Here is a 25,001-nt window from a genome sequence, read left to right on the forward strand (position 1 = left end):
TATCTTTCATCCATCTTATTGGTAGAGATTTAAAATATTTCTATACCCAGTGTTGGCTAGAATGTAGAGAAATGGATTTTATATACATGGCTGATGGAGGCAGGAATTGGTATTATAAGAGACAATTTGACTGTTTTACCCAACAGTTCCATTTTTAGAGAAGCACATTAAGGAAATAATTGGACAAGTGAGCAACACTCTATATAAAGATATTCATCATAGCATTATTATAATACTAAAAAGATAAGAAAAAGTATATTCAACAATTAGAGAAACTGTAAAATATATACAATATCATTTTGTCATTAAAATTTTAAATAAAATACATTGTTGAAGAAAAGCAGTATGTACCAAATAATCCAAAGTATTTTAAAAAGTCATATGCATATATTCATTGAAAATTTTCAGATGGCTAAGAACCACAATTTTATTTTTTTGGCACTAAGACTTTAACACAGTTATCTATATGACAGGATTTTCAGTGATACCTTCTTTTTTATAATTTTCTGTTATATCAAAAGAATATTAGAAAATACAAATATCAACAAAGAAACGTTTTCCAACTATTAAGCTGACAAGAGATTTTTTAAAACATAAATTCAGTGCTAGTAGGAGAATGGGTAAGTTTGTTGTCTCATATGCTACCTGTGGAATTATAAATTGGTAAGAATTTTCAGAAAAGTAATTTTTCACATGTATCAAAAATAGTATTGAATTTAATAGTGAAAAATTAGCAATTGTGTTGACAAGAGATTGATTAAATAATTTAATTGCCACACAACAGAATTCTATGCAGCCATTAAAAATGATGATATATAGTTACTCTTAGCAATATAGAATATTCATGACACATATGAGAAAAATAATACATAAAAGACTACATTTATGGACTCTATTATTAAATGGCTATCAATATTAAGGATACATTAATAATTACCTCTAGGTTGTAGACACTGGTGACTTTAGTTTTAATTATTTATGTTCGTACTGTGAAAATGAAATATTTATGATAAAAAAATAACTACATGTGAAGATCTTATCCCCAATTCCAACTCTGTCCTACTAACAGCGGTGGTCTTGAGTTCAGACTGACATCCAACTGACAAGAGAGAATTAATTTCGCCTGGCACGTTAGGAAAGAAAACAGAAAAGGAAAATATGGATTATGCAAAGCAGGGTGAAAAAAGAGGTCTGGTGACTTCTGGGCAGTTTCTAATGTCTTGGTCATTCACCACTTGAGTTGTTTATGTTCAAAATAGACAAGGCTCATTGTGTGTGGATAATTAAAGGTCTGAGAACACACGGGCTCTAGGGTCTTTTTTTTTTTTTGATAAGAAAGTATGTTTTTTTATCAATTATTTATACATATATATATTTTTTCCTACTGTACAGCATGGTGACCCAGTTATACTTATATGTATATATTCTTTTTTCTCACATTACATGTTCCATCATAAGTGACTAGACCGAGTTCCCAGTGCTACACAGCAGGATCCCATTGCTAATCCATCCCGAAGGCAACATTATTCTAGGATTTTATACCTAGTGGGCCATGGTTCCCTCAAAGGTTCAGAACTAGCATTCATTCTCTGGTGTAGCTCCATCTTATCAATACTGGCCACTGGGTACTAAATAAACATCTGGACAGTAATGTACCAAGGTTTCTTCTGATATCAAAGTCTCAAATAGAGTCTCATGCATCTTGGATCCAATAAAGGCAAGCACCTAACAATTACCTGAGTTAATGTTGTGAGAGAGATTCAAACTCTCTGTGTTCCAGGAGCTAGGGGAAAAGCTACAGCACCAACTGCCTGCCCTCTCCTTCTGATACATCATTAAAGTCATTTGAAAAACCAGATATCACTCTTTCCTACCCCCCTCTTGTTTTATGAATTTTAATATCTGATTAGATTCTGGAGCTAGCCTCATGTGGCCAAGATATTTTCATATTGCTCACTCTCCCAAGAAGACACTTCCATCCTATGATTTTTAGCATGAACATCTGGCTCACATCTAATCTCCTCTAAATCCACTTCACCAAAAAGATCACTTCTTACTCCATGTTCCAATCCTTTTCTGTTCGTACTTTGTATTAGACGCTAATTCATATTTCCATGCTGCCAACCTCACACAATCTAGAAAAGAGCTTCACCAATATTTATTTTATAAATAAACATAGCAAAAATAATTCCATAAATGCAAGCAATAATCACAACAGTGATTTCAGACAGATGTTGATGGTTTGTAATGTTATTTCACGAACATATACATACATAAGCTTTCTTACACCACTCTTCCCTCTGTCCTGATTATGAGTTCTCAAAAAAAATGGAGCAATTGTGAAAGACACATTAGCTTTTACTTAATCCGAGGGACATAATAAAAAATATAAAACAAAACGAAAACACAATTGGCTTGCATTCTTAGGCTGCGGTTTTACAGTCATTACTCAGCCAATGTTCCTACTTTGATAGGAGCAAGGATTGCAAGATAGGTCCAGAGAGGGAATATATTTAGCTGAGGTTCTGGAGAATCACTTAATGAAGCAGACAGTGGAGGAATCAGAAAGACTGTGTATTGTTATTTGGTTGGGGTTTTTTTGCCTTTGGCAAACATTCTTGTAGTAATAATAGTAATGCCATGTATCCAAAGGAAATTCATGATTATGGCTCACATTAGTTTATATTAGCATCTGCAGAGGACAGGTCCCTGCCTGCCAGGGCTCATACACTCATAAGCACAGCAGCAGCTGAGAAAAACCTTCTAACTATTGTTACTTAGTGATACTGCCTCTGGCAGAGTAGGAGCAAGTCTCTCTCAGGGGAAACTGCTGATGTTACTATTTTAATTTGCAAACCACATTTCTCTGGATGATGATGAAATTGCAAATAACCTATACAAAACAGACCCTAGTCTAACAAGCTGAAAAAATATAAGCAAGAAAAGCAAACAAAAATATTTTTAGCCTTTCTCTCTAATGGGTATAACAGAAAACTGACTCTTTCAAAAGCGTCTTGAAAGGGTAGCATAATACATACAGGCATTGATTGAAAATGGCATCTAACCTGGGTCCCAATCCATTTACTCCATTGTTTAACCTAGTGTCACCCAGAACTGAAAAGCAAATACAAAGGTGGATGATATTTAAGCTTGATGAAGAAATACACATTTTAAGGAATACTCCAATTGAAACAGATGTTTCATCTGATATGGCTCATTTATTGAATCTTCTGACTGGAAGATGTAAGAGCATTGAAATTTTTTACCTTTAGAATAATAAACAGTTTATGCATGAACTTTATATGCGTATTATGTATTTATGTTATATTCACAAAATGCTTATTCCACCAAAACTAATTAAACCATAATATGAAATAGTCACATTTACAGGGATGAAAAGCATACTAAAGACTATTAAGTCCATCTGTCCAAACTTTACATTGAATAATCTTTGAAATAATATAATTAGAAAATGTGCCTAACTCAAATAAGAAACAATGTGGTTTACAAGATTAGTTATAGACACAAAATGCTCTTCATGAAAGCTTTGAGTTACATGTATTTGCCACAACACAAACATAACTTATTTCTTATAACAAACAAACTCCTGGAATTGAACCTGCAATTTTATTATTGAGAAGCCACTTATCATTGATTTTCAGTGAATTTAAGAAGATTCTGGCATGAAATAACTGCTTACTAGTACTTGGCATTTACTCACAATCATCATAGGAGCAGCACAATTAGATACACTGTTTTCTTGTATTCACACCTTAACAGCCTGTGGTAAAGTTTGAAGCCTGCTGTCTATCTACAAATATGCATTTGATCAATTTTGTCTTGGTAAAGCAGAGTGTGTCTCTACTGAGAGGAAATATTTTCTATAGACACCTGTACAATATTTACATGACTTATCTTAAGCAGAAATGCCCTTGGTTCTTCTAGGCTCTGTTCTGGGAAGAAACATTCCTCAGGTGGCAACAACTTCAGCCTTTTCCCAGATTCCCTTCCTAATCTGGGCATATGTTCAGGTGAAAAGGACAACTGCTTAGTTTCTGTTAATCGCTTTAGGGTTAGTCAGCTCTTCAAATGCAAAACTCTTATCATTTTCCCAGTCACCTATACCTACTAATTACTGCTTTCCAACTTGGGTCTTCTTGGTATATCCCAAAGTTTTCATTTATCTGATCAAATGATACAGACTTTCTCATGTTCCTTAGCTGAGTTTTTACTGTGGCTATGGAAAAGAGAGGAGGAAAGACGGCTGGTGTGTATGTACATGTTGGTGGGCATGAAAATGACTAAGCAAAATTTTGAATGCTGTCAGTCTTGCTTACCTGAAATTTCTCACCCCTTTCTGGCATTTTCTGGGAACTGGATCCCTCAGTCGTCTTGGCTACGGGGTCTTACCACACAGTCCCTGTGTTTGGAATAGCCCTCCTGGGATGAAGGAGCTATATACTTCAGATAGTCTTTCTATTTATTTGTTTAGGAATTTTACTAACTGAAGCAGAGTAGTAAGGAGATATTTGTACTAGGGAACTTCTTCCCTCAAATGTGAAAATCTATTTGTATATGGTTGACCTTGAAGTGGATATATGTTCTCTGACAACAAAGATGTGGTCCATGGTTTGAATTAACAGAAAGTCAAGTTTTTCCATCCTCTCTTTTCCCCTGTATCCCAACAAGTTCATCGATTAAATTCAATCCAACTAAAATTTTTACTGAGTCTATCATTCTGTTCCTAAGGAACCCATTGTCAAAGGGCTGGAAAAGACTGAGAAGCACTAGTACACGTTACCCAGCAGACCTACAGAGACCTGCCTTGAGTGCAAAGAGTAAAAAGAAACTCCAGGCCATTTCTAGATTAGGTATTCAGGAGGAAAGGCAGCCAATTCTCTTCTTAACCTCCAAATAATTGTGAGTACATCAAGCACACAGGGTAGGCAGAAGTGTTAAGTTGAAAACTGCTCCTGGATGACACCAAAGTTAATGTAATAAAGGAAAGAGAGCACAGGTGTGCAAATCTGCCACCCAAGGAATTTGTAAACCCTTGTGAAAGTTTCATGGAGACTGAGATTCTTGGGAATTTGCAGGTAAAAGCTCAGAATTTAAATACATAGAGACATGCAGTAATAAAAATGGTTCTTATCTATGAAAAAAAAATGCTTCACAAGTAAAAGGCTGGAGCATATCAAAAACAGAAATAGAAGTCTGGATAATATTGAAGGGCAGAATCTATTCTTGAGGTAATTGTGCAAAGTAGAGGCATCTGAAGAAGACAGAAGGTGTGGTGAGGGAGTAGAGACAAAAAACAGTAACATAGAAAAGCAACTTACTACCACTCTACATTTTAAAAAGAAAGATCAAAGATAAGAATTCAAGCCATGAGCACTGGGGTCAACTGAGAAATGTCAACAGCAAAAAGGAGGCAAAATCCCACTGACAGAATTTTCAATGGAACTGTCAGAATTTGTCACCTGTTCCCTTCTCCCCCAGAGTTAACCTAAAGTCTGGCTTCCCATCAATATCAGTCAGGGTCCAATCAAGAGACGGAGCCACTCAAGTTATTATAACCAGGATCAACTTGAAGGACAAGTGACTGACACACCTGCACAGACCCCCCTGCTCAAAAGATCCCACACTAGGAGTTCAAAGCTCTGTTGTCACTATGTTGGAATGTGGAGTAATTTTATCTTTGAATTTGTATTTTGTATGTGAGATCCAATGGGACAATAGAACGAGTTCCAAGGACTTAGAGTATCAGCTCATAGATGGGTCCCACCTCCTGCTACCTCCCCAGACTGCCTCCCACTCTGCCTCATTCTGCTTCCCAGACCCTGACTGGTCTCCCTCTCCCTACCACTGCCCAGTGACTGCTCCCACCCTCTACCACCAGCATGAGCCTGGGAACAGGAGCAGAAAGGTCATATTTAGACATACATGTCCTACAGACTCAGGGTGCAAGGTATGGCAGTGGCCATCCCCTCCCCAGGCTGTCCAGTCCTGTCTGGATGGAGTGGGCCTCTAACCCACCCCCATCTAGATACCAAGTGTGTTCCTAGAAGGGAGGTTTAAAGTTCCTTGGAGGCCACCCATCTGCCACCTGCCATATCAGTTCAAGGGCCAGTGAAAGGAAATATCCACCAGCCATCAGTCCCAGTTGTCTGCTAGTGGGGCAAACCATGCACTTCTGTAAGTATCTGCATTCACCCTCTGAGTATCCTCATGCCTGAAAACCCTCTTTTAGCTGGCTCTCTGTCTGGAAATATCCTCTCATCCTCCTCCAGTCTTCCTGAGTATCACTTGCACTCTTTCCTTCTGGCCAGCTCAAGGCATGCTCCAGGAATGAGGCACAAAATACAAATTGTGCAATGCTAGCAATTCTACATTTTAAAAGTGGTCTGATATTTGCAGTTAAAATTGGCCTTGAACAATATAAAGATACATGGTAAAATTCATACTACTTTTTTAAAATTTGAATTGCACTTTTAGGTAGAATGATATTAAATAGGAAAAAAGAAACCAGCATGACAAGTTGAGAGAGAGAGACAAAAGAAAGAAAAAAATCTTATGTGTATTTTAATGTTATTTTATCCTGTTTTTTTTTTTTAAGAGAGGAACAGCATTTTCTTTTTGCACCAGTCCCTCAGTTATATAATTGGCCTTGATTTTAATAGAGAAGAATTAATATGAAGAATTACTACCAATGTATCAAAGAACTGAAGAGGCAAAAAATAAATAAGGCAAAAAAAGGAAATAAGGAATGGAGGTAGCAGCTGTGGGAAAGGGCTGCCATCTTTACAGATGAAGGAACATTGGGAAGAGGTTGAGATTATCAAAATGTGAAAGATTGTAGGAAAAGCCACACAGAACAAAAACTCAGACCTTGGAGAAGTCATCCCTGGTCAACTGGTGCTGGACATCGCAGCTGTTCAATACAACTTTCTGCAGTCGTGGACTGTTCTGTGCTCTCCACATGAGGTGACTGAACCCTTAAAATGTGCCTGAGAAACTCAATTTTAATTTTATTTAAGTTTAAATGCCACATGTAGCTAGTGGCTTCTGTATTGGTTAACATAGTGCGAGAGCCTCTGAGTTCAGAGAAGGAATCCTGCAGCTCTGGGATGCAGACCCTGGAGGAAGATGTGTTGGCCAACTAGCCCTGATGGCCCTATGGGGCGAGCTTTTGTGAGTGTTTAGGAAACTGACTAGTGAATCAATAGCTGCTACTGGAGGGAACAGCAGCTCCTTGGGTGAAGCAGCATCACAATGGTAATGCTCATAAGAACAGGGAGTAACAGAAATGAACGAGTCCTCCTCCTGGAGTTTTCCAGTTTCCCTTTGGAGCCCCCCATTGGGAAGTATCTGAGAGGGCAACTACTGGAAAAGCAGAAATGAAGTTTGCATAAATGAAGTATGAATAAGCCTGACAAAGCAGAGACTGCAATGGTGGGATGATGCTACCAGCCCAGCGTCTTCCTTGGATTATGACTTCTGGGATTTCTTTGATAAAACTGTGCCCCCTGATACATTGAGGGTTTGGGATGGAAATGCTATAAAATTTGGTTGTGATGATTGTTGTAAACCTAAAAATGTAACAAAATTCATTAAGAAATAAAAATAAATAAAAATAAAAAGACCCTATCTCACTGGGAAAAAAAAAACTGTACCCCCTTTCCATGAAGTCCTCTACCAGTCTCATCTCCAACTCTGCATCTCCTCTCAGACTTCACCTGCTTCCAACTGTACCTTAATGAGCACTGACCTTTCTCAACTTCTAGATGCATCTCTACTCAGTCCCCAGGATGTGATGAAGTGTGACAAATAAAGAAAGCAAAACAGAAACAAAGAAAAAAACTAAAATGGGAACAAAGCTCTTAGGTGTGAAGTAATTAAAGCAGTGACAGTGTAAGGGAGTTTAACCTACACTACATAAACCTACTTTTGCATCACTAACATTTTTTCCCCGAATAAACCAATCCAGATTCCACACTAATAAATATAATTTATTGTAATTTGTAATATTGTAATTGCAGTTTACAGTTTGAATACGGTCATTGCTAAAATCCACAAAGCAAACCAGAGATTCCTTGGAAAATTCTTTGGTAATTGAAAAACTAGCCCCAGAAATTAGGTCCATATGGTATTGATAAACTCTATTTCCTAACTTGCGGAACTTACACCATGGTAAGAAATTTAGAAATGGAAAGGGATTTTAATTAGTAGAGACCTGACACTTTAAAAGAGGCCATAAAATATTTTAATTTATCTGCCATCCTGAAGATTCAAAACTAGTCACTTGAAACAAATGAAAAAAAGAGGTTATGTATCTGAACTGAGAAATGCCTCAGTTTATCTCAATTTGTCCCTAAAGAACAATCTGAAGTTTCCTGCAACTGGCATTTTAACTTTGAAAATGCATTTAACAGCACCTGCTTATTAAAACCCTATAAGATGATACTCAAATACATTTTACTCCATGGTGTCAGTTCTTCTCTGAAATATATATCACCCTATCTTCAAAAGCCACCTATGCACATATTCACTTTACCTTCCTTTTCCAAAATGTGTCATAGCACATGCTGTATCTCAAATGGTTAAATTAAACTCTGTTTCCTGTGTCAGACAGAAAAAAAATAAGGCAGTGCTCACTGAGGGTAAAACTACCTTCTCAAACCACACATGCAACTTCTATTGGTGTTTGTGGGAGCTACATAAACACAGAAGATGAATTCAAGCCATGCCATTTTGTGAGAAATTAGCTTTATTCTAACTCAGAAGTTTTACCAATGGTCAAATGTAACAATCAGTTTTTTCAGTGTATTTCTTCACAAAAGAATTTCTTCAAAATAATATTTTATTATACCTTATTATTATTTCCAAAGATCTTATATAAATTAAAATCTAGGGTTATAAGTGAGATATCAATTAACATAAGAATCAATTTAATGGTAATTTAAATAGCTAACTGTTATAATTTTTGCATAATGAAGTGGCCTCTGGGCTTGAAGTCCTAATCATGTCTAATTAATTTAAAGGATGTTACTTTTTATTATCATTGAAATTTCTGACAGGTGATAAAACATTTAGGGTTGCCATCACAAACTTTTTACATCAGCTGTACTGTATGTTGGCAAGCTATATATCATTCCTCTAAGAATGACTATTTGGGGGGGGGAACCCTCAATCTGTAATGCTATAACATGGAGCTGCTATTATATTCATAGAATGAAAGCAATTCTATTCTCTAAATAATCAAAGAGTTGACATTTTATTTTTGTGATCTCAATAGTTATAACCAAGCTTTATAAGGAATAACCAATTTCAACTTTAGAAAATAATCTTCATAACCTCTTGGGTTTATATAGTACCTATACTGCCAGAAACATTCATGTCAATATGAAAAAAGACTTGATCTTCCGAGGCTCAGATAGCAAATAAATCTAACTGCAAGCAGATTAGCCAAAGGGTGTACCATTTCTTGAATATAAATCATTAAAACCTCTGCCATTAAAATATTCTCAGCAATGTAAAATAATGTGAAGAAAATTATTTTTCAGAGACTATAGCTTCTATGGTCATAGAAAAAACAGGCCCAAGGTATGGGAAACAGATAAGTATGAAAGAGATACAGGGTAACATTCAATTCAAGTAAAGGTGGAAAGTGGAAGACTCCAACATAATCCAAGATCTGTAGTACTGGACTCTTTTAAAGAGAAAGAAAAGAAATATTATAGAAATTCCCAAGAAGGATTTTATATAAGTGAAGTACAGTCAAAAAACAGAATGAACAGTGGGTGGCTAAAATCTAAATGCCAGTCTACTGGGCAGTACTTGTTAGGAGAGGGGAAAGGCTGGAGGAGAAGATATTAAGAAAGCTGTGCATAGAGGCAGCAGGGCAAAGTCACTGGGAACATAGACTTGGGCTCTGGCAATGGAACATAGGCAGGTTATTCAATCTCTTTGTGTCCCAGCTTCCTGCTCTATGTGATGTGACTGATGATGGCACCTACTCAGGTGACTGTTAGAGGAATTAAATAAGTTAAAAGTGTAAAGTATTTCAGAAGAAAATCAGGTACATAGTAAGTGTTTCATACATGTTTACTATAATTTAATATCTTGAGTTAATCCTTTCGGTATTGCCCAAGAACTTCTGGAGCTCTCAGCTTGAAACCTGTAGTAAGAAAATGCCATAAAACTACAGAGAAACACTTTTTAACATAGGGTCAAACGTGATGCATTAGATTCAGGTTAAGTCTATTTTGATACCAGAAAGATAATAGAAGCTGTTTAGGATGCTTTCTGAACCTTGGTTTTATCATTTGTAAAATGGAAATGCTAATATCCAATGTAAGATAATATTGGCACTGATAGTTTTTCTAATTTCTCCATTTTCCTTTAAAGATTTTTACTGCTATAAAAAAATTTAATTACTGCCATTTCTTTGTTCTATAGCTTTTGCAGGATGTGATATTTAACCAATAAAGTGTGTCTGATACAGCGCAAGCTAGTTGCTGAGCTTAGGTTATCCTTGGGGTAGGAAATTCAAAAAAGCCACTTATGAAGAAAAACAGTAGCGACCATAAAATAAAATAAGGAGAGTCTTTTAGTTCTCTTCTTCAGGATGAAAAGAAAAAAGGCCAAGGGTTTTGAGATAGTGGTATAGAAAGACCCTGACTGAGCTCATCTCTTCCCATAGACATACCAAATCTACATACAGAGAAAATCCTCCTGAAGAAAGCCTTAGGGCTGAAGGAATAGCTAACAGCACATAGAAGGACTACATAGAAATGGGTAGGAAAGATAGAAACATGTTATCCACCAGAACCCCCTGATGCAGCAAACAATAGCAGAGATATTGCTGAGCAATACTGTCCCACCCTAGGACACAGTGAAAAAAATAGCAGTCTAAGAAGCACCTAGATTACTGGGAGGAAAGTTTATTTACTAACTCTAGAGTATACCAAATAAGCAGGGAACTTCTGGACCCCTCTCCAAGATCAGAGATGTCAAGAGTGCCACTGTATGAATCCCTGGGGACTGCCCACAGCCAGGGCCCAATGCAACTCAGATACCCTGCAAAGCTGGCCTCAGGTGAAGCTCCCCGCTTGGGAATATTCCACCTGCACTGATAGGTCCAGCCAGCCTGCCACAACCACCAGATGCAAGTGGTCTCTACAGTAGTCACTCCCACACAAGGCCATTTCTTCAAGACCAGGAGAGATAGCTATTTAACAAAATTCAGACAAACAAAAGAGAGAGGCCAAACAAAATGAGGAGACAGAGAAATATATTCCAAACAGATGAGTAAAATAAAATCCCAGAAAGAATCCCTAATGAAATGGACATAAGTAGTTTACCTGACAAAGAGTTCAAAGTAACAGTTTAAAAATGCTCACCAACCTCAGGAAATGAATGGAGGGACTCAGGGAGAACTTCAACAAAGAGTTGGAAAAGATTTTTAAAAAATCAAAACTGAGTAATACAGTAACTGAAAGTAAAAATAAGCAGTAGGAAGTGAACAGTAAATTAGATGATACAGAAGAAGAGATAAGTGATCTTGAGGATAGAGTAGTAGAAATCATCCAATCCAAAGAGCAAAAAGAAAAAAGAAAATGAGAGAGTTTAAGGATTTCCTAGACAGCATCAAGATTACTAACATTCTTATTATAGGGGTCTCAGAAGGAGAAGAGAGAGAACAAGTGACAGAAAACTTATTTTAGAAAATAATGGCTGAAAACTTCCCTAACCTGTGGGAGGAAACAGACATCCAAGAACAGGAAGCACAGAGTGTCAAACAAGATGAACCCAGAGGTCCACACAACAACACAGTATAATTTAAATGGGAAAAGTTTAAAGATAATCTTAAAAGTAACAAGAGAAAAATAATCAATTATGTACATAGGAAACCATACAAGACTACTAGCATATTTTCAGCAGAAATCTTAAGAGAAAAATGTAAGAAGAAAGTGGCAGAATATATTTAAAGTGCTTAAGGGAAAAAATGTACAAGCTAGAATACTCTATCCAACAAGGTTATTCAGAATTGAAGGAGAAATAAAGATTCTCTCAGGGAGTCCTCTTGTAGTACAGTGGGTTAAGGATCTGGCATTGTCACTGCAGTGGCTTGGGACACTGTTGTGTCACAGGTTCAATCTCTGGCCCAGGAACTTTCACAGACAGCCAAAAAAAAAAAAAAAAAGTTTCTCAGAGAAGCAAAAACTTTAGAGTTCATAACCACTAAACTAGACTTACAAGAAATGTTGAGTCTTATTTAAATGGAAGAGAAAAGGCCACAACTTGATATGAGAAAATATATGGAAGGAAAATTTTCGCATAGTAAAAGCAGTGGAAAACTTTTATTTTCACATAAAAGTTAGTGTGAAGGTTAAAAGACAAAAATAGCTATAGTTCCCATTGTGGCTCAGTGCATTCAGAACCTGACATAGTCTCCATGAGGATGCAGGTTTGATCCCTGGCCTCACTCAGTGAGTTAAAGAGCCAGCATTGCTGCTAGCTACAGTGTAGGCCAGAAGCTGCAGCTCTGATTCAGCCCCTAAGCCAGGAACTTCCATATGCCACAGGCGCAGCCATAAAAAGAACAACAACAAAAAGAGACAAAAGTAGCACAATTACTATAAAACAGTTAAGGAATACACAAAATAAAAAGGTATCAAATGACAACAAAAACATATAACATGGGGAAGGAGTAAAAATGTGGAGATTTTAGAATGTCTTTGAGTTTAAGTGACTATCAGGTTAAAACAGATGGCTATATATACAGATCGATATATATGAACCTTACAATAGTCACAAACCTAAAGCTAAAACCTACAATGAATAAACAAGAGAGAGAGAGAAAGGAATCTAAACCTAATATTCATCAAACCACATGGGAAGAAACCAAAAGAAGAAAGGAACAAAGAAGAACTACACAAACAACCATAAAGAAATTAACAAATGGCAATAAGTATATAACTATCACTAATTACTTTAAATGTAAATGGACTAAATGCACTAATCAAAAGACTGAATGGGAGTTCCCGTTGTGGCGCAGTGGTTAACGAATCCGACTAGGAACCATGAGGTTGCGGGTTCGGTCCCTGCCCTTGCTCAATGGGTTAACGATCCGGCGTTGCCGTGAGCTGTGGTGTAGGTTGTGGACGCGGCTCGGATCCCGCGTTGCTGTGGCTCTGGCGTAGGCCAGGGGCTACAGCTCCGATTCGACCCCTAGCCTGGGAACCTCCATATGCCGCGGGAGCGGCCCAAGAAATAGCAACAACAACAACAACAAAAAGACAAAAAAAAAAAAAAAAAAAAAAGACTGAATGGATAAAAAACAACACCCAACTATATGCTGCCTACAAGAGACTCACCTCAGATCTAAAGATACATATGGACTGAAAGCAAAGGGATGGAAAAAGGTATTCCATGCAAATGGGGGAAAAAAGAAAGCTGGAGTGGTAATACTCATATCAGACAAAATATATATTTAAAAGAATACTGTGAGAAAACACAAATAAGTGCATTACATAATAATAAAGAGGTCAATTCAGTAAGAGGATATGACATTTGTAAACATCTGTGCACTCAATATACAAGCACCTAATATATACAGCAGCTGTTAACAGAAATAAAGAGAGAAATAGAAAGCAAAGTAACAACAGTAGGGGACATTAATATCCCACTTACTTCAGTAATCTAGAATAGATTATCTAGACAGATAATCAGTAAGGAAACACTGGCCATAAATGACACATTAGATCAGATCAACTTGATATATGTAGAACATTCCTTCCAAAAGCAGCAGGATACACATTCTTTTCAAGTTCACATGGAAAACAACATCCCAGGTAGCCACTACTATTCAACTATAATTATCAAGCTAAGCAACCCCCCTACCAGGGCATGACCAGAACAGAGGGGATGAGGACTCAAAGGCAACAGTGGGGTTAAGACTGAAACCACATTTCTGGGAATCAGTTTATATTTCCTTCTCTCTAGCTTTATCCACATGTCTGTGACCTCCCCACCATTTCAAGGGTTGCAGGTTTGGGTAATGCACCATGTGGGTGATCAGCAGAAGGTGAAAAGTAGATACTAAAATCAGTCCCAAACTCATAATACAAGGTTAATATGGCTCATGGGAAGGAAGAATTCCCCCTTTCCAACCCACCCAGAAATGCTAATGGACTACCAATGGAGCTGCTAATCCTGCATTAATTCAGGGCTGCAATATTTCCCAAACAGACTATTATGACAGGCTCCTAAATGAGTGGCTTTTAAAAGTTACTGCATGTAAATGTTACCTTGGGAACTTCAAAAAAATTTAAGGCCCAGACCACACTCTAGACTAACTCTGAATCTCAGGGGTGGGATCCAAGCATGAATATTTGTTAAAGCATTACAGATGATTCTTATGTGCAGACAAATTTGCGAACCAGTGTTACTAAATATTTCCTTGCTTCTAATTGAGTATCCCTGTACCCTGCATCGCCCAAAAATAATGAAATTCACCTGCAAAATAGTCTTTCAAAAGCTCCATATTGCCTTCTACAGTGTTCTAAAAGAATGGACTGTGGACCAAAAGAATAACTTAACCTGCTTATTAAAATATAGATTGTGGAGTTCCACTTGTGGCTCAGTGGGTTGAGAATCCAACTGGTGTCATGAGGATGCAGGTTTGACTGCTCTCTCAGTGGGTTAAGGATCTGGCATTGCCATGAGCTGTGGTGTAAGTCGCAGACACAGCTCAGACCCCACGTCGCTGTGGCTCTGGCATAGGCCAGCAGCAGCAGCTCTGGTTAGACCCCTCCATATGCTGTGGGAGCAGCCCTAGAAAAGGCAAAAAGACAAAAAAAAAAAAAAAAAAAGAAAAGAAAGAAAGAAAATGTCCAGCTCTGGGCCTGGTCCAAAGTAAATGCCTAATACTCATTTATTCACCAATTCCAAGACTTGTAAATTCAGAGTGCCTGGGCAGAGTTGTGTTTAAATAATGCTAAAGAACTATTGACTGCAGAGCCACATCCTGAACCCAGGAATGACAATCCTACTACACTAGAGTAAGCATATTTGCAATACCAAAAAAATAAAATCAAAATCAAAAAAAAAATGGGGGGAGAAATTGCCATACTCTCAGGATTTCACAGGCCACCCATCAAATGTACTAAAAAAATAAAATAATCCGTCAAAAAAATGGGATGCCTGATCTCCTTAGCTCCAAGGCAGCTTATTCAAGAGTGAAGTTTTAAGAACTGAATAAATAAATGCCCATATTAAACACTAGGTTAAATTCAGTCCCTGGCCTAAAGGTCCTTGAAATCTAAAGGAAAGAGCATACAAAAATGGACACATGCACAAGGAGGAATTTATAAGTGTTTTTTTAAAGCTGTGTTATTTTCTCACTGTATCCAATATTTTTGCCTGATAAATGGAAGGAGAAAAAAAAATGGCAAAAGGAAATTTCCTCCTGCTCCCTACTGATGCCAAATATTTAGTTTTCATCTGACACTTAGTAACACTAATTTGTAATTATGTCTATTGTTTAATATGCACCTAATAAATACTAGAGTTTCTTATTAATAATGCTGCTGCTACTGATGATTTTGATGGCTATTTTTACCATTTACTAGGTGCTGGGCATTTAGCGAATGCCTTAAATACACTATATAATCTAGAGAATATCAATCACAGATATAGGTTTATTTCTATTTTTTTCAGATGAGAAAAGAGAAATAAAGATAAGCTCTTGTACTTGTCTTAGGTTCCTCTGTTATCCCTGAAGATAAAAAATATGACATAATGTCTCTTTATCTCTAAGCCCCAAGATTTTAACCACAACAAAATCTATGGCCCCTCCATCAATACTGGTTTAATTATCATCTTAATAGCAAAACAAGTTTAAGAAGAGACAACCAGTAATCAACATGAGCAGATTTTTTTCTTAACCAATGGTGAGCCAAAATAGATCTGCCTACTAACTTGGTTTGGTACAGTAACCAGCATAACTATGGTTCTGATGTTGGAAGAATCCTAAAAGTCTTCCAAAAGGTCATCACATAGTGTGGAAGAAATGCAGTTCCCATTACTCGTTTGGGTGTATTCTTATATTTTGTTGAGATGTTGGTTTAGCTGTTCAAGAACAAGAGTTTGTTGTAGCTGGTGGTAATATAGTTTTTCCCCTTAATGAATAATTATATATAAAGAGTTAAAATTCTACAGTCCCCCTATAGCAAGAATATGGAATATTGCTTGTTTTTCTTGTTTTATACTACTTTTCTATGAGAAGCCCATCACCATAAAAATGGTCATAGATCTGGGAGATTTTTTTTCAAATTCATATCAAAGTATTTTGTCTACACTTGCTGTTTATTTAAGATATACTGGGAAGTAAGAGGTAACTGTGATATGGTATTTAAGTACCTTAAAATTTTGGCTAATAGCAGAGAAATAAATGTTTATACAACTAACCATGCTTAATGTGATAACTTGTATAGTGATGCTTAAGAGAACTTCTCACATTACCAAGAAGAGAGCAATTATTTTTTTCCTAGAGAAGTAATGTCTAAAATTATTTACAATAGCAAAGGAACACTTGAAGAATGCTCAAAGAAGAAATAAAATTAGGTTTTACTTTTTAAATATTGGTATGATTGTGTCCTGTAAAGGTAGGAAAAAATATTCTAAGGAGAAAGAACTGTACACATTAGGCTTGTTTTAATAAAGCAAAGGATAAAACTAGCAGCAATGGTTGACGCTAGGAACAGGAAGTGAACTGACAATGCCATTACTAGTACTCAGAGACTGACGGTTTCCATTTGGTAGAAATGTTGCTAGGAAAACTCAAACATTAAATGTGTATTTAGACCAGATAATTCATTATATTTGCAAACCTGGTATTTATTACTGGATGCTACATAGTCAAAGGAACATACAAAATTACGAACTTCAAGAAACCCTCAATTTCATGACTTTTAGACTCATAATAAAACATAATAAATAAAACTTGAAGATTTCCCAAATTATCATGCTAAAAATGACAAATTTTACCCTCAGGGACATCTCTGGCCTTCTTATTATCCATTTCTTTATAAAAGGGAACGGAAATAACAGCAACAGAAAAAAACTGACAATTCTTCAATCAAGACGAGCTTATTTTGAAATAATAAAGAAAACACAAAAGAAAAAAGAAAAGAATGATATAACTGAATACTTGCTTCCTCCTATCTGATTCATTTCCTAACTGATTAAATTTCACATTACATAAATGTAGACATTTTTGGTGTGGCTATGTACTACACACGGTACACATAAGTAAAGTCTTCTTTCTTTTTTGTTATGCTACATTGTAAAATGCCTACTTTCTCTTATCATTTGGAAGTTATAATTACTTAAAGAAGAGACATTCTTAATTTATTATAAGGCAAATTACTGAGTTTAATAAAGTTCCTATTGCTTTAGTCAAGTAAGGATCTTGAGCCAAATGAACTTCTAATCTGGACTGGTGCTAGAGGAACATGCAGGAGAGGGACTGATCTAGAGGCCACCACCCTCCATCCATGTCACAATGTCAACCTCTGCATATAGTTTTCACTGTGACTTATCATCTGTATTTTTAGAGAAGACTTTTTTTTTTAATCTTTTTACCTTTTCTAGGGTCGCTTCCCATGGCATATGGAGGTTCCCAGGCTAGGGGTCAAATCGGAGCTGCAGCTGCTGCCCTACACTAGGGCCACAGCAACACGGGATCCGATCCATGTCTGCGACCTATACCATAGTTCACGGCAACGCCAGATCCTTAACCCACTGAGCAAGGCCAGGAACCGAACCAGCAACCTCATGGTTCCTAGTCGGATTCGTTAACCACTGCACCATGACGGGAACTCCTAGAGAAGCCTTTTTAAGTACGCCTTTATTGTCTATAATTTTTATTCATCTTTTTTCCCACTTGTTCTAGAACTACGTGACTTATTCAAAGTCCCATGTATTTTTTTATTTTTTGATAATTCAAATATGAACAATTATATGCATTCATAGTTTAGAAACAACATATCCATACTTAAGCCCTATTCTAATAGTTAAAATCAACAAAAATAGCAGTCCCTGCTGTGATGCAATGGGTTAGTGATCTGGCTTGTGTCTCTGGCATTGCTGGCTTGATCCCTGACCCAGTAACAGTGGGTTAAGGATCTTGCATAGGTCACCGATGAGGCTCAGATTCCATCCCTAGACCAGGAACTTCTATATGCCTAGGGTACAGCTGAAAAAGGGAAAAAAAAATCAATAAAAATAAAATATTATATTACATTTATCCTATTTGAATTACAGTTATCAATGCAGACTATTGCCTTTGGAATGGATTAGCAATGAGATCCCACTGTGTAGCACTGTGTATCATTAAGTTTAGTCACTTATGACAGAGCATGATAATGTGAGAAAAAAGAATGTATACATGTACGTGTAACAGTTACCATGCTGTACAGTAGAAAAAAATAATGTATTGGGGAAATTAAAAAATAAATTTTAAAAAATTTAAAAAACCTCATACACAAATGTTCATAGCAGTTTTATTTGTAAAGGCTCAAAACTGAAATTCATGCAAATTTCTATGAACAGATGAATAGCGACACAAATTGTGATTATATCCATACAACAAAATACTCAGAAATAAAAAAGAATAACTATATGCAACAAATGAATAAATTTCAAAATAATCATGTGAGTGAAAGAAGCCAAATAAAAATGAGCACATATTATAAGATTCCATTTCCATAAATTTTGAAAAGTGCAAATTAATATATAGTGACAGAAAGTAGAGCAATAGTTGCCTGGAAAAGAGGAGCTGGGAGAGAGAGATAGGCGGATTACAAAGGGACAATGGCTACTTTTGAGATTGATAGATATGTTCATTATCTTGATCATGATGATGGTTTTAGAGCTGCATGTATGTGTATCTCAAATTGTATACTTAAATATGTGCAGTTTACTGTATTTCAATTATATCTCAATAAAGCTGTTGTATGATTCTAACTGAAATTTAAAAAAAAGATTTTTTTTACACTTTATATTCTCTCTTGTATGAGTATCATTAAGGGTCCATGACCATTCACATCTCAACTTGTTGGATCACCAGATCTCTGAGAAAGAGACAAAAACAAATAAGGCCAAAAAAAAAAAAAAAAAGAGAGAGAGAGAGTGGAAGATTCAGAGAGAAAAGAAGCAGAAGAAAACTTCAAAAGAAATAATTTAATAGTCTCAAAGATAAGGGAAGCGATTTCATTCCTGAAACAAGAATAGGAAGTCTTAAAAAGGAAACACTCAGAAATTCTGAAAGATATCTTTGAAATTAAAAAAAAGTGACATTAGAACTCAAATGTTAATAGAAGACTTGAAAGACAAAATCTCCTAGAAGCAGAACAAAAACCCGAAAGAGATTTAAAAAAAATAAGAAAGAAAAGATTTTCAAAGGTGTACCTGAATAATGAAAGTTCAGAAACAGCAGAAAAAAATAGCAGGGAGGAAATTATCAAACAATAAAGAATTTCTTGGGATGAAGACTGTGAGCTACATTTTAATGGAATTTCAAGACACTAAAGATAAGGAGATCTTATAAGCTTCTTGTGAGGAAAAAACCTAAAAATAGTTTCTAAAGAAAAAAAATCATAGAAAAAATATTAAAATGTCATTAAAATGACATCAGACATTTGGGATTTCCGTTGTGGCTCAGTGGGTCAAGAATCTTACTAGTACCCATGAGAATGTGGATTTGATCCCTGGCTTTTCTCAGTGGGTTAAGGCTCCAGTGTTGTCATGAGCTGTGGTGTAGGTCACAAACCTGGCTCTGATCTGATGTTGCTATGGCTATGGCATAGACCAGAAGCTACAGCTCTGATTGACACCTAGCCTGGAAACTTCCATACGTTTCAGGTGATTCCTAAAAAGACAAAAAAGTAAAAATAAAATAAAATGATATCAGACATTTAATAGCATCACTGGCAACTAGAAAACAATGCAAAAATATTTTGACGATTCTGAAGGAGTGTTTTTATATTCTAGAATTCTCTCTCCATCCAGGTTTCCAAGCAAGTACCAGAGTAGAAATAACAATTTTTACAGATGATAAAGATGTAACTATGTATCACCTACCATAGGTATCCTTTTGGGGGAAACTATGGGAGAATGTGCTCCTCAAAAACAAGGGGGGAAAGGAATAGAATTATATAAGAAAAGAAATGCACATATAGCATACTACATGACTTAGCTGTCATATTTACATTATTTATACATTATTCTGATATGTACTATATATACTAACATTGAATATTGTGTTAACTCAAAATTTTATAAAACTATCATAAGGAGAAAGAAATAGGGAAAGTGTGAATGGAGTAGTGAAAATAGAGTTAAATTTTAAGCTCCTCTAGCAGGAAGTCTAAACTAACACTAACAACATCAACCCCAGTGACTTGCTTTGACCAACAGAAAGCAGCAGAAAAATACTGTACATCTTTAGAAGCTGGGCCCTAAGAAGCTGTTTTGGGTGGTTTAATGCATTCACATGGCTAGGCTACAGTCCCCAGTTACTCAATCAAATATTAACCTAGATGTTTCTGTGACGGTATTTGGTAGAAGCGATTAATGTCCATAATCAGCTGATTTTTAGGTAAGGGAGAGTATCTGAAATAATCTTAGTGGATTCAATCAGTTTTATGGACTTAAGAGCAGAACTGAGGCTTTACTGAAGAAATCTGTGGACTACAGATTTGGCTCATGTCTGAGAGTTTCCAGCCTGCCCTTCCTGATGGGCTGTCTCATGGATTTTGAGCTGGCTAGCCCCTACAATTGTGTAAGCCAATTCCTTGAAATAAATTTCTTACTATGGTCCTCCAAAAACAAAAAAAATCAAGAAATAGTCTTGTTAGCATGTTATTCATGCTAAATAAACTTATTTATATAAAAAAGAAATATGGAGGAAATTCTAAAACAAAGGATGAAGAAAACTAAAACTGGTGACATCTTGGCATAAGAATCAGTGTTAGTGGTATAAGCGACTGAAAAATTCACAGTTGACTACCAGTTTTAAAAATTATTCTAACAGTGAAAGAATAGGAAAAAAAAAAAAGACTATCCTTAAGGACATGAATGGTTTTTACCAAACATAGGTTAAATATTTCACTATATTCACATTAAAGTTAAAAGAAACTGTTTGCTCTCTCTCTTTAACGTTGTACTGGAGTTTATAGTCAATACATGAAATAAGAAAAAGAAAGAACTGATAGGTTTATGAAGAAGTGATACTTTTTTATCATTTATGGGTATTATAATTACATGTAGAAATGCAAAAGAAACTCTGGGTAAATAATTGAAATAAACAATGGAGTATATCAAGATTTCAGAATATCAATATACTGAGGATCTTTCTGTCTCAGGGTCTACATATTTGCTATTCTCTCATCTTCCTGCAAGATATTAGAACAACTTTCTTCCTTACCATATTCATGTTCTTTCTCCTTGTGCCATTATTTTTATTTATAGCATTTATGAATATCCCCAAATATAAGACATCCTTCCCTACTGGACTGTAAGCTTATATATTTGAGAAACTCTCAAATATTTCTACAAAACATATAAGGACATTATTGTGGCATTATTAGAAATAGTATAACCTTGTAAATAGCTTAGGTGCCATCTCAAACCCATAACATTTATTATAAATAGCATAACCTTGGAAATAGCTTAGTTGTCCACATCAAACCCATAACGTTGAGTGAGAAAACAACCAAAGAGCACCACAATATGTATGGTCTTATACAAATGATATAAATTTAAAGATACATATACAAATGCTCAACAGAAGGTATACACTGTCCTCTGGAGAAAGGAAGGGAGGCAGCCTTAGAGGAGGGTATGGAGGACTTCAACATTGTTTCTCTGATGTTTCAGTTCCTAGAGATGTTCTGAGTCAAATATGACTAAGTGCCAATATTTACGCATTTGGGATAGCATGTACACAGGTGTTACACAGCATCCTTTATACCTATTTGTTGGCCTTTATTTGGTTTTAGAGAGTTTTTCTTGTGTGCTTGTTTTTTGCCTTCCAAATTTAAAGATAAATGCAGATAAAAAAGACAGAATTCTATTTTCAAAAACAAGAATAGAAAAAAAGAAAAGGTATACAAAGCTAAGAAGATGGACATTAAAAAGGAGAACTGGTTTGGCAGATAAAAACCAAGAGAGACCTGGACTAAGATACAAATGCTCAAGAACAATTTTGAGACAATTTCTGCTACAACTCACTTGTAATTAGCAGAATCCTATCACATTATCTCAATCCATCAAAACATAACAGAATGGAATGCTCTGCACCCTTATTTTTAGGAAATGACCTTGAGATTTGGAAGAAAGAGCATACTATAAACATAAAATGCAATTATAAACTGTTTCATGATTAAAAGCATGGGCTTTACAGGCCCAAAGCCCACAGAATGAATTTAAGCTCTTCCACTTCATGGCTGAGCAGTTTTGAGACAGTTCTTGCCCTCTCTAAACTTCCATTTAATCCTGGAATAATAATGTTAGTATTGGAACTCATCATCCTATTATTATATGGGGATAATAATATTTTCCACTCTACAGTATTGTTGTGAAAATTAAATTTGATCATGCTTTCAAAGCCTTTACCACAGTGCCTTGTTCAAAGGTAATACCTCAATAACAGTAGTTATTGTTTTTATTTCACTGCATTTAGTGAAACCATTGCCCTTCCTTTCACTACAGCATGTTTGATTTTTTTTTCATGTAATCTGAACACATGACCAATATTAAGCTGGCAAGTTATTGGAAATACACTCTGGTCATTTAAATGTACCATTGATTTGTATATGCTCATTTACACATGTGTGTTAAGTATGGAAAAGAATGCCTGCCCAGAATTCCTATTCCTAGGACTATCTCTTCATAATCACAAATGTGTAATCAATCCACAAGATTACAGAAGGAGCTGCCCTGTTGGGACAAGGTGGCTCCACCCCATGGCCACAGTTGTCTGGTTGATCAAAACAGAATGAGGCAGAATGTGGAGAGAAGAATGAAGCAGAAACTGAGAGAACCCATATTAGATTGGTTTTAAGTTCCAGGCCTCAACTCATACGTTAGGTTGGAGCACAATCTTATGTTTGAGTTCTATGTGAAACCCCCAAATCCCTACAATAACTCATGTTTTTGCTTATCCAACTTGAGCTGTGTTTCTGTTACTTACCACCCCAAAAGTTCTGATTGATATAATGTGAATATGACACAGACAAATATAGCTAACTTTCTCACTTACCCATGGCTGGAAAACAATAAAGAGATTTGACTCATCACTCAGAAAAAGATTTGTAAATCTACATAATTTATTTGCAAAGCTCTATCATGCACACATTGCCTCCATTTAAAAATAGTCACCACAAATCTGAAGATTGGGAGGTTTAGAAAATTCAGAATATAACCGAATGAGTACATGTCTGCAGATCTTCACCTCACCCAACTCTATTTAGACATCATAAAAGCACTTATATAAAATAAGACAGATTTCTTCTAGATTGAAAAAAGGTAACAGAGAAATGACAGGACTTGGCCTAAATATAGTTAAATAACACAAGCAGACAGAATGCAAATGAATATATTTTGTGTGTGGAATAGATATGCTGCTAATTGCGTTCACTTATTATCATAGAAATGACATGTTTTCAGCTTTCGTTATATGCCGCCACAGTTAATAATTGAAACACAAACACATGAAACAGTAATTTAGTGGCAGAGTTTGTAATTACAAAAGTATAGTAAGGGTTTGTTTTGTAAACATATGTGAAACTCCTTTGTACATGGAGTAATTAACATAAACGTAAAAATTTAAGAAAACCTTAAGAAATTCAGCTGTAGTCAAATCAAACCAAAGCACTGGTCAAAATAAAGCCGTGTAGAGCTTCATAGGGCCAAAGGTTTTCAAAAGCTCTTGCTTGAGACATGAACCGGTTAAAGCTCTTAAAAACAGTAGGCATGTTTTGAAATATACAAGTAATATTTATTTTAGAAATAAAAGCTAGGATTCTCTGTTTTGAGTGGTCCTACAATGGCCCTTTAGCTTCTCTAATGGGTTGACTAGTGTGAGATAGTGGCTAATTCAGAGCTTATTTTTATTTATTTATTTATTGGCCACATCTGTGGCATATTAAGTTCCTGAGCCAGGGACCCAACCCAAGCCACAGCAGTAACAATCCTGAATCCTCAATTGTCGGGCCACCCAGGGAACTCTCAGACCCTGGTTTTAAATTATTGCTCTGCCATTAATTATCTGGTCATGAGCAAGGACTTCACTGTCTATGAGCCTTGGCTTCCTCATCTAATAAGACAGATATTTCACTTAGATAATATATGTATTTTAAAAACCAGTTATACTGATTCCCATAAAAATATTAGGTACTGAATAATTATTAGGGGATGTAGATATTCCTTCTGGATACCTTTATTTATAGACTAGAAGAAATAGATAGTTTTGTATAACTAATCTGTCATTGTAATACATTCTGGTACTAAATCCAGATGATTTTCTTTGGTATATGAATTCAATTAGTCAAGAGGCATAGGTGTAAAATTTTACTCTACTAGGCTCTCTGCTAAGCATCTTACAGACCATCTCATTGAATTTTCAAAATAACTGTATCAAATAACCATTATCTTCCCAATTTTATCGACTAAAAAATAAGATTCAGAAACACTAGCTATCTTACCCATAAACAAACATAATAACTCATGAAGCTGGAACTTGAAACCTGGTAGTCAAAATCCAAACAATTATAAAAAACTGATTTTTATCCTTTCTATGCTACATTTAATGACTCCAGTAGCTTTTTCATGTGCCAGATCATTCAAAAACATAGATTTATTCTCATAGAAAATAATATGATCTGGAATAATATTGGCCCTAAAAATCATAATAAAAAGAAAAGAAGTGAGAT

General features: G+C 35.8%; 1 long non-coding RNA gene across 1 annotated transcript in view; it reads right to left on the reverse strand.

Annotated features, from left to right (window-relative positions):
• Positions 610-25,001, reverse strand: part of LOC110260243 — a 317,296-nt gene continuing 292,904 nt past the window's right edge. The window contains exon 4 of the long non-coding RNA XR_002343174.1: positions 610-1,123. This is a non-coding gene — a long non-coding RNA (uncharacterized LOC110260243). The remainder of the gene's footprint in view (positions 1,124-25,001) is intronic.

Source organism: Sus scrofa, chromosome 4 (assembly GCF_000003025.6).
Source record: "Sus scrofa isolate TJ Tabasco breed Duroc chromosome 4, Sscrofa11.1, whole genome shotgun sequence".
NCBI lineage: Eukaryota > Metazoa > Chordata > Mammalia > Artiodactyla > Suidae > Sus > Sus scrofa.